Here is a 13,141-nt window from a genome sequence, read left to right as displayed (position 1 = left end):
GCCTGGCTCGCAGTCGGCGTTCCAATTCATCCCAAAGGTGTTCGATGGGGTTGAGGTCAGGGACCTGTGTAGGCCAGTCAAGTTCTTCCACACCGATCTCGACAAACCATTTCTGTATGGACCTCGCTTTGTGCGCAGGGGCATTGTCATGCTGAGACAGGAAAATGTTTGGAAGTTTGAAGCCCAGAATCGTCTAGAATGTCATTGTATGCTGTAGTGTTAAGATTTCCCGTAACTCGAACGAAGGGGCCTATCCCGAACCATGAATAACAGCCCCGGCACTATGCATTGGGGCAGGTAGCGTTCTCCTGGCAATCCTCCAAACCCAGATTCGTCCGTCATACTTCCAAATGGTGAAGCGTGATTTATCACTCCAGAGAACACGTTTCCACTGCTTCAGAGTCCGATGGTGGCGAGCTTTACACCACTCCAGCCGACGATTGGCTTTGTGCATGATCTTAGGGTTGTGTGCGGCTGCTCCTCCATGGAAACCCATTTCATGAAGCTCCAGATGAACAGTTCTTGTGCTGACGTTGCTTCCAGAGGTCGTTAGGAACTCGGTAGTGAGTGTTGCAACCGAGGACAGACGATTTTGCGCTATGCGCTTCAGCACTAGGCGGTCCCAGCCGCTAAGTGGACTACCACTTAGCGGCTGAGCCATTGTTGCTCCTAGACATTTCCACTTCGCAATAACAGCACTTACATTTGACCAGGGCAGCTCTAGCAGGGCAGACATTTTACTTGTTGGAAAGATGGCATCCTATGACGCTGCCACGTTGAAAGTCACTGAGCTCTTCAGAAAGGCTATTCTACTGCCAATGTTTGTCTATGGCGATTGCATGGCTGTGTGCTCGATTTTATACACCTGTCAGCAACGGGAGTGGCTTAAATAGCTGAATCCACTAATGTGAAGGAATGTCCACATACACTATATATACAAAAGTATCTGCCGATATACTGTTTTACAGAGGGGAAATTAGTGTCATTTTTCCACAAAGAGTTCTCATAAATTGTCATCTCAAAGAGCAACTGTCCAAGAAATATGCTTCAGATGTTGATTTCTTACATTGTGACAATAATGGCATCATGAAAATGCCCGCAAATGTTCAGATAAGCATGAGATTCCCTTTTTTCATCCTATTTATTGCATATCAGGTTATCTGGAATTATCTGCAGGTACCGATTTATAATGATGAAAGGCTAATATTTGACGATAATATTGGTGAACCGATATACCTGTCAGGCTCTAAATTGGACAAAAAATGTGGTGATTCTTTTACGTCACCACACTATCCAAAGCAAAGCCAAATGAATTGAAATCACCTACAGACATTCACATTGTTTGGGCCTTTAGTATTAGTAAAAATGCCCTTACGACTGAGGTCCAAGTTTTGTAGGGTCCAAACATTTCTATTCTTTATGGGATCAGACGGTGGTAAAAAGCAGGGAGTATAAACACATCAGGAAAGGGTCACTGCCAGTCAGTTTCCAGGTTGTGTTTTGCCCTAAACAGACAGCCTTGTATTCTACTGTAATCTGATATTCATTTACAGCCGGCAATGAGGCAGAGGAACAGGTTTCTTTGTTTGGGGGCAAGCAAATCGAGTCTCTCTGACTTTCACTGTGTACAAGGCTTAGCTGAAAATGCAGTGGATGCTATATTGAATATTCTATTAGATGTGTATGGTTATGTGTATTCTGTCAGTTGGAAGCCAACTGCATGCCTCAGTCTAAAGCTTTCATACAGTAGGCCTTGTACTTAGTAGCCGCAAAACAAACAGTATGATTGTCAATATCCTATACCTTTTATTGTGTACTCACTACAAAGCTTCAGTTTTCACTAATCTCCGGGAAGTTGTTACTAAAACATTGAGCTCCCATAAAACAGGATTAGTAGGTATATAGGATGTAAAGGTTTCGTCCGATAATAGTTAATATATTCTGTCAATTAAGCATGATTCATTTATTTGATATTTAGGTATTTTTAGATTATACCGCAGTGTGAGACATTGTAGGCCATGGACCTAATGAACAGGCCTACATTGTAATGTAAATTCACTAACTCTAAGCCATAGATGCTGACTTCATTGTAGACATGAGCGCTTTGCTTGCTTCCAATCAGTGAATGGTGTAATGTCCAACTAGACTTGGCCTGATACTTTATCCTATAGTAGCCTAAATGAAAAAAATAAACAGCACGCTCAACTGCATATTCCTTGGACAGAACTGCAAGGTTCAACAGGTGCTGTATCTTTAATTTGTCATTTTATGAAGGCATTTTATTCTGGGATTTTGATTGGTTTATTGTGAGGAGTCCATGAGACCAAGAACAACATCTCTTAGAAATGTTTGGCTTGCTAAGTAGAATATAAACCAAACAAAGGTAATTGCTTACTGTGATAAGGGGAATGTTGTCCATTTTGAGTAGGGCTTTGACGATATCAGTATCGTAATATATATATATATATTTTTTTTTAAATGAAAACACAAAGCAGATCCAACTCTGTGGTCCTTTTTAAATACCTGCTGTATGTAAAATATTGTGTGCTATAGCTTGGAAAATAAATAAATACATTAAAATAAAACATTTAACAAGGCAAATCAGTTAAGAACAAATTCTTATTTACAATGACGGCCAACCCCGGCCAAACCCTAACCCGGACGACGCTGGGCCGATTGTGCACCGCCCTATGGGACTCCCAATCGTGGCCGGTTGTGATACAGCCTGGATTCGAACCAGGGTCTGTAGTGACACCTCTAGCACTGAGATGCAGTGCTTTAGACCGCTGCGCCACTCGGGAGCCCTATAAATAAATGTGACTCTGGATGACAACATAATGATCTTTGTTTCCAACATTAGGGCTGTTTCGTGTTTTGGTTCCTTGCCACGATACTAACGTGCAAAGCGACTGATGGAATATTTTTGGGAGATCGCTTTCAAAAGTCACTGCTCTGCTTTGAGCCTAGTCCCTCAATCTTTGAATTCAAATTCAATTCAAATCTCCCTTATCACATACAGCCCCTTTTTAGTTTAAGGCTACCTTACTTTTAAGGGTGCGTAAACCGTCAAATTTGCCATAACATTGACTTATGCAATGTAGAGATTAAAAGAGAGGAATGATGAAAAATGTATATCTTAATAGTTCTCTTTCACCATATCTTGCTCTCTATTTTTCTTAATTGGCCAACTCTTAAGAGTTGCCCTAGTGTTCCAGAAAGTGACTCTAAGCAATGTAATTCCCGTAACCCAATCATCATCATCAACCCAGTCATCACCACCAAAACTCTCCAGTGTATGTACAGATTGTTTGACCTATAAAGATGTGTCAAGGTCTTATTGTTTTTGCTACATTTCCTCCTTCTCAAGCTGAAGACTGTCGCTCATCAACTCAATGAGTTGCATACTAACAAAGGCCACTCTCGCTGCATAGCAACACCCCCCCCTCCCTCAACGAACCCTCAAACTCACAGGCACGCAATTCTCTCCATAGACTCTCACGTACAGTGGAGCTCTTTTGAATATCAATGCAAATTGCCATTGCCGAGATGTTTTCCCTATGTATTCGATCTGATCTGTGTAAACAAGGAACAATTACACACTGCTATCAGGTGTTTGTGTTAAGTCATTGTAAATACCTTCAGAAAAGATATTTCAATTATGTTATTGACCCATTATCTCACTGCCTTTTCTTTTCAGGGGAACCTGCTCAGTATGACCCCACCTTCAATGGACCCATTCGGAAAAGGTAGCCTTTTCCACTAAGTATCTCTTTCAATTCAATTTCAATTTAAGGGGCTTTATTGGCATGGGAAACATATGTTTACATTGCCAAAGCAATTAATACATTTTGATTTGATTTATTTCAGTCACAAATGCTTACTTACGAGCCCCTAACCAACAATGCAGTTTAAAAAAATATGGATAAGAATAAGAAATAAAAGTAACAGGTAATTAAAGAGTAGCAGAAAAATAACAATAGCGAGACTATATACAGGGGGGTACCGGTACAGAGTCAATGTGGGGGGGCACCGGTTAGTTGAGGTAATATGTACATGTAGGTAGAGTTATTAAAGGGAGATGATAACAACAGAGAGTAGTAGTGGTGTAAAAGGGAGGGCGGGGTCAATGCAAATAGTCTAGGTAGCCATTTGAGTAGGTGTTCAGGAGTCTTATGGCTTGGGGGTAGAAGCTATTTAGAAGCCTCTTGGACCTAGACTTGGCGCTCTGGTACCGCTTGCTGTACGGTAGCAGAGAGAACTGTCTATGACTTGGGTGGCTGGAGTCTTTGACAATTTGTAGGTCCTTCCTCTCACACCGCCTGGTATAGCGGTCCTGGATGGCAGGAAGCTTGGCCCCAGTGATGTACTGGGCTGTTCACACTACCTTCTGTAGTGCCTTGTGGTCGGAGGCAGAGCAGTTGCCATACCAGGCAGTGATGCAACCAGACAGGATGCTCTCGATGGTGCAGCTGTAGAACCTTTTGAGGATCCATGCCAAATCTTTTCAGTCTCTTGAGGGGGAATAGGTTTTGTTGTGCCCTCTTCACAACTGTCTTGGTGTGCTTGACCATGTTAGTTTGTTGATGATGTGGACACCAAGGAACTTGACGCTCTCAACCTGCTCCACTACACCCCCGTCGATGAGAATGGGGGCGTGCTCGGTCCTCTTTTTTCCTGTAGTCCACAATCATCTCCTTTGTCTTGATGACGTTGAGGGAGAGGTTTTTGTCCTGGCACCACATGGCTCCCTACAGGCTGTCTCATCGTTGTCGGTGATCAGGCCTACCATTGTTGTGTCATCGGAAAACTTAATGATGGTGTTGGAGCTGTGCCTGGCCGTGCAGTCATGAGTGAACAGGGAGTACAGGAGGGGACTGAGCACGCACCCCTGAGGGGCCCCCGTGTTGAGGATCAGCGTGGCAGATGTGTTGTTTCCTACCCTTACCACCTGGGGGCAGCCTGTCAGGAAGTCCAGGATCTAGTTGCAGAGGGAGGTGTTTAATCTCAGGGTCTTTAGCTTATTGATGTTCTTTGAGGGCACTATGGTATTGAAGGCTAAGCTGTAGTCAATGAATAGCATTCTCACATAAGTGTTCCCTTTGTCCAGTTGGGAAAGGGTGCAATAGTGCAATAGAGATGGCATCATCTGCGGATCTGTTGGGGCGGTATGCAAATTGAAGTGGGTCTAGGGTTTCTGGGATAATGGCATTGATATGAGCCATGACCAGCCTTTCAAAGCACTTCATGGCTACAGATGTGAGTACTATGTGTCAGTAGTCATTTTGGCAGGTTACCTTAGGGCACAGGCACTATGGTGGTCTGCTTAAAACATGTTGGTATTACAGACTCGGAGAGGTTGAAAATGTCAGTGAAGACACTTGCCAGTTGGTCAGCGCGTGCTCACAGTACACGTCCTGGTAATCCGTCTGGCCCTACGGCCTTGTGAATGTTGACGTGTTTAAAGGTCTTAATCACATCGGCTACGGAAAGTGTGATCACAGTCATCCGGAACAGCTGGTGCTCTCATGCATGTTTCAGTGTTATTTGCCTCGAGCAAAAATAGACGAGCTAAAATATAAGTATTTTAGCTCATCTGGTAGGCTTGTGTCACTGGGAGGCTCTCGGCTGTGCTTCTCTTTGTAGTCTGTAATGGTTTGCAAGCCCTGCCACATCCGATGAGCGTCAGAGCCGGTGTAGTACGATTCGATCTTGGTCCTGTATTGACACTTTGCCTGTTTGATGGTTCGTCGGAGGGCATAGAAGGATTTCTTATAAGCTTCTGGGTTAGAGTCCCGCTACTTGAAAGCGGCAGCTCTTGAATTTTTGCTCAGTGCAGATGTTGCCTGTAATTCATGGCTTCTGGTTGGGGTATGTACTTATGATCACTGTGGGGACGACGTCATTGATGCACTTATTGATGAAGCCAATGACTGATGTGGTGTACTCTTCAATGCCATTGGAGGAATCCCAGAACATATTCCAGTCTGTGCTAGCAAAAGTCCTGTAGCTTAGCAGCCGCTTCATCTGACCACTTTTTTTTATTGATATAGTCAATGGTGCTTCCTTTAATTTTTGCTTGTAAGCAGGAGGATAGAATTATGGTCAGATTTTCCAAATGGAGGGTGAGGGAGAGCTTTGTATGCATCTCTGTGTGTGGAGTATAGGTGGTCCAGAGTTGTTTTTCCCCTCTGGTTGCACATTTTAACATGCTGGCAGAAATTTGATAAAATGGATTTAAGTTTCCCTGCATTAAAGTCCCCGGCTACTAGGAGCACCGACTCTGGGTGAGCGTTTTCTTGTTTGCCTATGGCGGAATACAGCTCATTCAATGCTGTCTTAGTGCCACCCTCTGAATGTGGTAGTATGTGAACAGTTACGAAAAATAGGTAGGTAGATAGTGTGGTCTACAGTTTATCATGAGATACTCTACATCAGACGAGCATTAGCTCGAGACTTCCTTTGATATCGTGTACCGGCTGTTATTTACAAAAATACATAGTGCGCCGCCCTGTCTTACCAGAGGCTGCTGTTCTATCCTACCGGTACAGCGTATAACCAGCCAGCTGTATGTTGATAATGCCGTCATTCAGCCACAACTCCGTGAAGCATAGGATATTAGTTTTGAATGTCCCGTTGGTAGTTTAATCTTCTGCGTAGTTCATCGATTTATTCTCCAAAGATTGCACGTTTGCTAGCAGTATGGAAGGAAGTGGGAGTTTATTCGATCGCCTTCGAATTCTCAGAAAGCAGCCCACCGTCTGGCCCCTTTTTCTCCGACTTCTCTTCACGCAAATCACAGGGATCTGGGCCTGTTCCCGAGAAAGCAGTATATCGTTCGCGTTGGGGTGGTCAGACTCGTTAAAGGAAAAAAAGGATTCTGCCAGTCGGTGGTGAGTAATCGCAGTCCTGATGTCCAGAAGTTATTTTCGGTCATAAGAGACGGTAGCAGCAGCATTTTGTACAAAATAATAAAAAAAATTGTTACAAACAAAGCAAATAAACAAACAAAAAACACAGTCGTTTGGGGACACGTATAACGTCTGCCTTCTTCTCCGGCGCCATTTTATTATTTATAAACAAAAGTGAAATAAACAATAGAAATAACATTAACTTCTCTGCGCTACGGATCCCTTTAGCGGGATCATTTTCCTAAACAACCGCTGAATTGCAGGGCGCAAAATATTACTAAAAATATTTATAATCATGCAATCACAAGTGAAATATACCAAAACACAGCTTAGCTTGTTGTTAATCCACCTATCGTGTCAGATTTTGAAAATATGCTTTACAGCGAAAGAAATCCAAGCTTTTGTGAGTGTATCAATCAATGCTAGAACAGTTAGCCCCAAATTAGCATGGTCACGAAAGTCAGAAAAGCAATAAAATGAATCGCTTACCTTTGATAATCTTCTGATGTTTGCACTCACGAGACTCCCAGTTACACAATAAATGTTCTTCTTGTTCGATAAATATTACTTTTATAACAAAAAAACACCATTTGGGTTGCGCGTTATGTTCAGAAAACCAAAGCCTCGTTCCGTTCGACGTAAATTCCAAAAAAGTCAATCAATCAAGTTTATTTTATATAGCCCTTCGTACATCAGCTAATATCTCGAAGTGCTGTACAGAAACCCAGCCTAAAACCCCAAACAGCAAGCAATGCAGGTGTAGAAGCACGGTGGCTAGGAAAAACTCCCTAGAAAGGCCAAAACCTAGAGAGGAACCAGGCTATGAGGGGTGGCCAGTCCTCTTCTGGCTGTGCCGGGTGGAGATTATAACAGAACATGGCCAAGATGTTCAAAATGTTCATCAATCAATCAAGTTTATTTTATATAGCCCTTCGTACATCAGCTAATATCTCGAAGTACTGTACAGAAACCCAGCCTAAAACCCCAAACAGCAAGCAATGCAGGTGTAGAAGCACGGTGGCTAGGAAAAACTCCCTAGAAAGGCCAAAACCTAGGAAGAAACCTAGAGAGGAACCAGGCTATGAGGGGTGGCCAGTCCTCTTCTGGCTGTGCCGGGTGGAGATTATAACAGAACATGGCCAAGATGTTCAAAATGTTCATAAATGACAAGCATGGTCAAATAATAATCAGGAATAAATGTCAGTTGGCTTTTCATAGCCGATAATTAAGAGTTGAAAACAGCAGGTCTGGGACAGGTAGGTGTTCCATAACCGCAGGCAGAACAGTTGAAACTGGGACAGCAGCAAGGCCAGGTGGACTGGGGACAGCAAGGAGTCATCATGCCCGGTAGTCCTGACGTATGGTCCTAGGGCTCAGTTCCTCCGAGAGAGAGAAAGAAAGAGAGAAGGAGAGAATTAGAGAGAGCCAAGATGTTCAAAATGTTCATAAATGACAAGCATGGTCAAATAATAATCAGGAATAAATGTCAGTTGGCTTTTCATAGCCGATCATTAAGAGTTGAAAACAGCAGGTCTGGGACAGGTAGGGGTTCCATAACCGCAGGCAGAACAGTTGAAACTGGAACAGCAGCAAGGCCAGGTGGACTGGGTACAGCAAGGAGTCATCATGCCCGGTAGTCCTGACGTATGGTCCTAGGGCTCAGGTCCTCCGAGAGAGAGAAAGAAAGAGAGAAGGAGAGAATTAGAGAGAGCATACTTAAATTCACACAGGACACTGGATAAGACAGGAGAAGTACTCCAGATATAACCAACTGACCCTAGCCCCCCGACACAAACTACTGCAGCATAAATACTGGAGAGTGAGACAGGAGGGGTCAGGAGACACTGTGGCCCCATCCGATGATACCCCTGGACAGGGCCAAACAGGAAGGATATAACCCCACCCACTTTGCCAAAGCACAGCCCCCGCACCACTAGAGGGATATCTTCAACCACCAACTTACAATCCTGAGACAAGGCCGAGTATAGCCCACAAAGATCTCCACCACAGCACAAACCAAGGGGGGGCGCCAACCCAGACAGGAAGATAACGTCAGTACCTCAACCCACTCAAGTGACGCACCCCTCCTAGTCCATGTCAAATGACTCAGCCCCTGTAATAGGGTTAGAGGTAGAGAATCCCAGTGGAGAGAGGGGAACCGGCCAGGCAGAGACAGCAAGGGCGGTTCGTTGCTCCAGAGCCTTTCGTTGCTCCAAAGTATCCGTAATGTTCGTAGAAACATGTCAAATGTTTTTTATAATCAATCCTCAGGTTGTTTTTAACAAACATAATTGATAATATTTCACCCGGACCGTAACCTATTCAATAAAAGAGAGAAAGAAAATGGAGAGCTACCCCTCACAAAAGTTCCAAAATAATAAAAACATTTCAAATGTCATTATGTGCAAATAGTTAAAAGTACAAAAGGGAAAATAAATAAACATAAATCTAGGTTGTATTTACAATGGTGTTTGTTCTTCATTGGTTGCCCTTTTCTTGTGGCAACAGGTCACACATATTGTTGCTGTGATTGCACACTGTGGTATTTCACCCAATAGATATGGGAATTGGATTTGTTTTCAAATTCTTTGTGGGTCTGTGTAATCTGATGGAAATATGTGACTCTATGGTCATACATTTGGCAGGCGGTCAGGAAGTGCAGCTCAGTTTCCACCTAATTTTGTGGGCAGTGTGCACAAAGCCTGTCTTCTCTTGAGAGCCAGGTCTGCCTTCGGCTGCCATTCTCAATAGCAAGGCTATGCTCACTGAGTCTATACATAGTCAAAGATTTCCTTAATTTTGGGTCAGTCACAGTGGTCAGGTATTCTGCCACTGTGCACTCTCTGTTCAGGGCCAAATATTCTTCTAGTTTGCTCTGTTTTTTTTGTAAAATCTTTCCAATGTGTCAAGTAATTATCTTTTTTTTCTCATGAGCAAATAAAATGTTATTTGTCACATACACATGGTTAGCAGATGTTAATGCGAGCGTAGCGAAATGCTTGTGCTTCTAGTTCCGACAATGCAGTAATAACCATAGAGTAATCTAACCTAACAATTTCACAACAGCTACCTTATACACACAAGTGTAAAGGGATGATTTGGTTGGGTCTAATTGTGTTGCTGTCCTGGGGCTCTGTGGGGTGTTTGTGAACAAAGCCCCAGGACCAGCTTGCTCAGGGGTTCTTCACCAGATTAATTTCTCTTTAGGTGATGGCTTTGTTATGGAATGTTTGGAAATCGCTTCCTTTTAGCTGGTTGTAGAATTTAACGGCGCTTTTCTGGATTTTGATCGTTAGCGGGTGATCGGCCTAATTCTTCTCTGAATGCATTATTTTTTGTTTTTTGTTGTACACAGAGGATATTTTTGCAGAATTCTGCATGCAGTCTCAATTTGGTGTTTGTCCCATTTTGTGAATTCTTGGTTGGTGATAGGACCCCAGACCTCACAACAATAATGGGCAATGGTTTCTATAACTTGAATTTAATTTAAGTATTTTTAGCAAGATTGGTATATTGAATTTTATGTTCCTTTTGATGACATAGAAGGCACCTCTTGCCTTGTCTCTCAGATTGTTCACAGCTTTGTGGAAGTTCCCTGTGGCGCTGATGTTTAGGCTGAGCGACGTATCGTTTCTTGTGTGCTCTAGGGCAACGGTGTCAAGATGGAATTTGTATTCATGGTCCTGGCAACTGGACCTTTTTTGGAACACCATTATTTTTTATCTTACTGTGATTTACTGTCAGGGCCCATGTCTGACAGAATCTGTGCAGAAGATCTAGGTGCTTCTGTAGGCCCTCCTTGGTTGGGGACAGAAGCACCAGATCATCAGCAAACAGTAGACATCAGATTCTATCTAGTAAGGTGAGGCTGGGTGCTGCACTGTTCTTGTGCTCTCGCCAATTCATTGATATATATATATATATATATATATATATATATATATATATATATATATATATATATATATATATATATATATATATGCTGAAGAGGGTGGGGCTTAAGCTGCATCCCTGTCTCACCCCCCGGCGATGTGGAAAGAAATGTGTGTGTTTGCCAATTTTAACCTCACACTTGTTGTTTGTGTACATTACTTTTATAATGTTGTATGTTTTTCACCCAACACCACTTTCCATCAATTTGTATAGCAGACCCTTATGACAAATTTAAATCAACAAAGCATGAGACTTTGCCTTTGTATTGGTTTGTTTGTTTGTCAATTAGGGTGTGCAGGGTGAATACGTGGTCTGTTGAACGGGAATTTGGTAAAAAGCCAATTTGACATTTGCTCAGTACATTGTTTTCGCTGAGGAACTGTATGAGTCTTCTGTTAATGATAATGCAGAGGATTTTCCCAGGGTTACTGTTGACGCATATCCCACGGTAGTTATTGGGGTCAAATTTGTCTCCACTTTTGTGGATTGGGATGATCAGTCCTTGGTTCCAAATATTGGGGGAGATGCCAGAGCTGAGGATGATGTTAAAGAGTTTAAGTATAGCCAATTGGAATTTGTAGTCTGTATATTTTATCATTTCATTTAGGATGCCATCAACCCCACAGGCCTTTTTGGATTGGAGGGTTTGTATTTTGTCCTATAGTTCATTCAATGTCATTGGAGAATCCAGTGGGTTCTGGTAGTCTTTAATAGTTGATCCTAAGATTTGTATTTGATCATGTATATGTTTTTGCTGTTTGTTCTTTGTTAAAGAGACAAAATGATCGGAGAAGTGGTTTATCCATACATCTCAGTTTTGGATAGATAACTCTTCGTGTTTGTTTAGAGTTTTCCATTTTTCCCAGAAGTGGTTCAATTCTATGTATTCTTAAATTACATTGAGCTGATTTCTGACGTGCTGTTCCTTCTTTTTCCGTAGTGTATTTGTGTATTGTTTTAGTGATTCACCATAGTGAAGGCGTAGGCTCAGGTTTTCTTGGTCTGTATGTTTTTGGTTGGATAGGTTTCTCAATTTCTTTCTTAGGTTTTTATATTCTTCATCAAACCATTTGTTATTATGTTCATTTTCTTAGGTTGTCTACTTGACATTTTTAGATTTGATAGAGAAGCTGAGAGGTCAAAACCTGTTTAGGTTTTCTACTGCCAAATGTATACCTTCACTATTACAGTGAAACATTTTGTCTAGGAAATTGTCTAGAAGGGATTGAATTTGTTGTTGCCTAATAGTTTATTGGTAGATTTCCACACTACTTTCCATCCATCTATAGCATTTCTTAATATGATTAATTTCCATTTGCTTTGTTGCCTCATGATTCAGCATAGCTTTGTTCAAGGAGTGTGATTTTTCTGTGATCTGAGACTCTGGGTTGAGGTCAGTGATAAAGTAGTCTACGGTACTACTGCGAAGAGATGAGCTATAGGTGTACCTACCATAGAAGTCCCCTCGAAGCCTACCATTGACTATGTAGATACCCAGCGTCCGACAGAGCTGCAGGAGTTGTGACCCGTTTTTGCTGTTTATGTTGTCGTAGTTGTGTCGAGGGAGGTATATGGGGGAGGGAATGCTGTCACCTCCAGGTAGGTCTTTGTCCCCCTGTGTGCTAAGGGTGTCAGGTTCTTGTCCAGTTCTGGCATTTAGGTCGCCACAGACTAGTACATGTCCCTGGGCCTGGAAATGGTTGATCTCCCCCTCTAGGATAGAGAAGCTGTCATCGTTAAAGTATGGGGATTCTATTAGGGGGATATAGGTAGAACACGAGGACATTTTTCTCTGTTGAGATCATTTCTAGCCAGATGTAAAATGTTCCTGTTTTGACTATTTTAAATTGAGTGGGTTAGGTCTGCTCTATACAAAATGACCATACCCCATGAGTCTCTTCCCTGTTTCACACCTGGTAGTTTGGTGGATGGGATGCTGTGGTCTGGGTGTAGGTCCTCTTGGCGTCGGCTCTCTCGGTGCAGGTCCTTCGGGAGGGAGTCTTGCAGGTCTGGGAGGGTGTCTCGCTGGTCTGGACAGGGTGTCCGTTGCTCCTGTGTGTGGTGCTGGGGCTACGGTTTGAGGGTGACGTCCTTCAGGGTACTGGAAAAAGTTGGGATTGCTGCCTTGTAGAGGTGGACCTGGTTGTAAAGGCTGGGGTGGAGTGGTGGGCCAGGTAGACATTAGCTTGAGGCACAGTCTCGCAAAATGCTTGCATTCACTCGCTGTATGGTGGAAGGGTGAACGTTTTTTCATGGTAGCAGGGTGGAGATCACCACTTGTGTGTTGGGGAAAGTGG

Source organism: Salvelinus namaycush, chromosome 27 (genome assembly GCF_016432855.1).
Source record: "Salvelinus namaycush isolate Seneca chromosome 27, SaNama_1.0, whole genome shotgun sequence".
Classification (NCBI taxonomy): domain Eukaryota; kingdom Metazoa; phylum Chordata; class Actinopteri; order Salmoniformes; family Salmonidae; genus Salvelinus; species Salvelinus namaycush.
Note: the sequence above shows the minus strand (reverse complement) of the source record.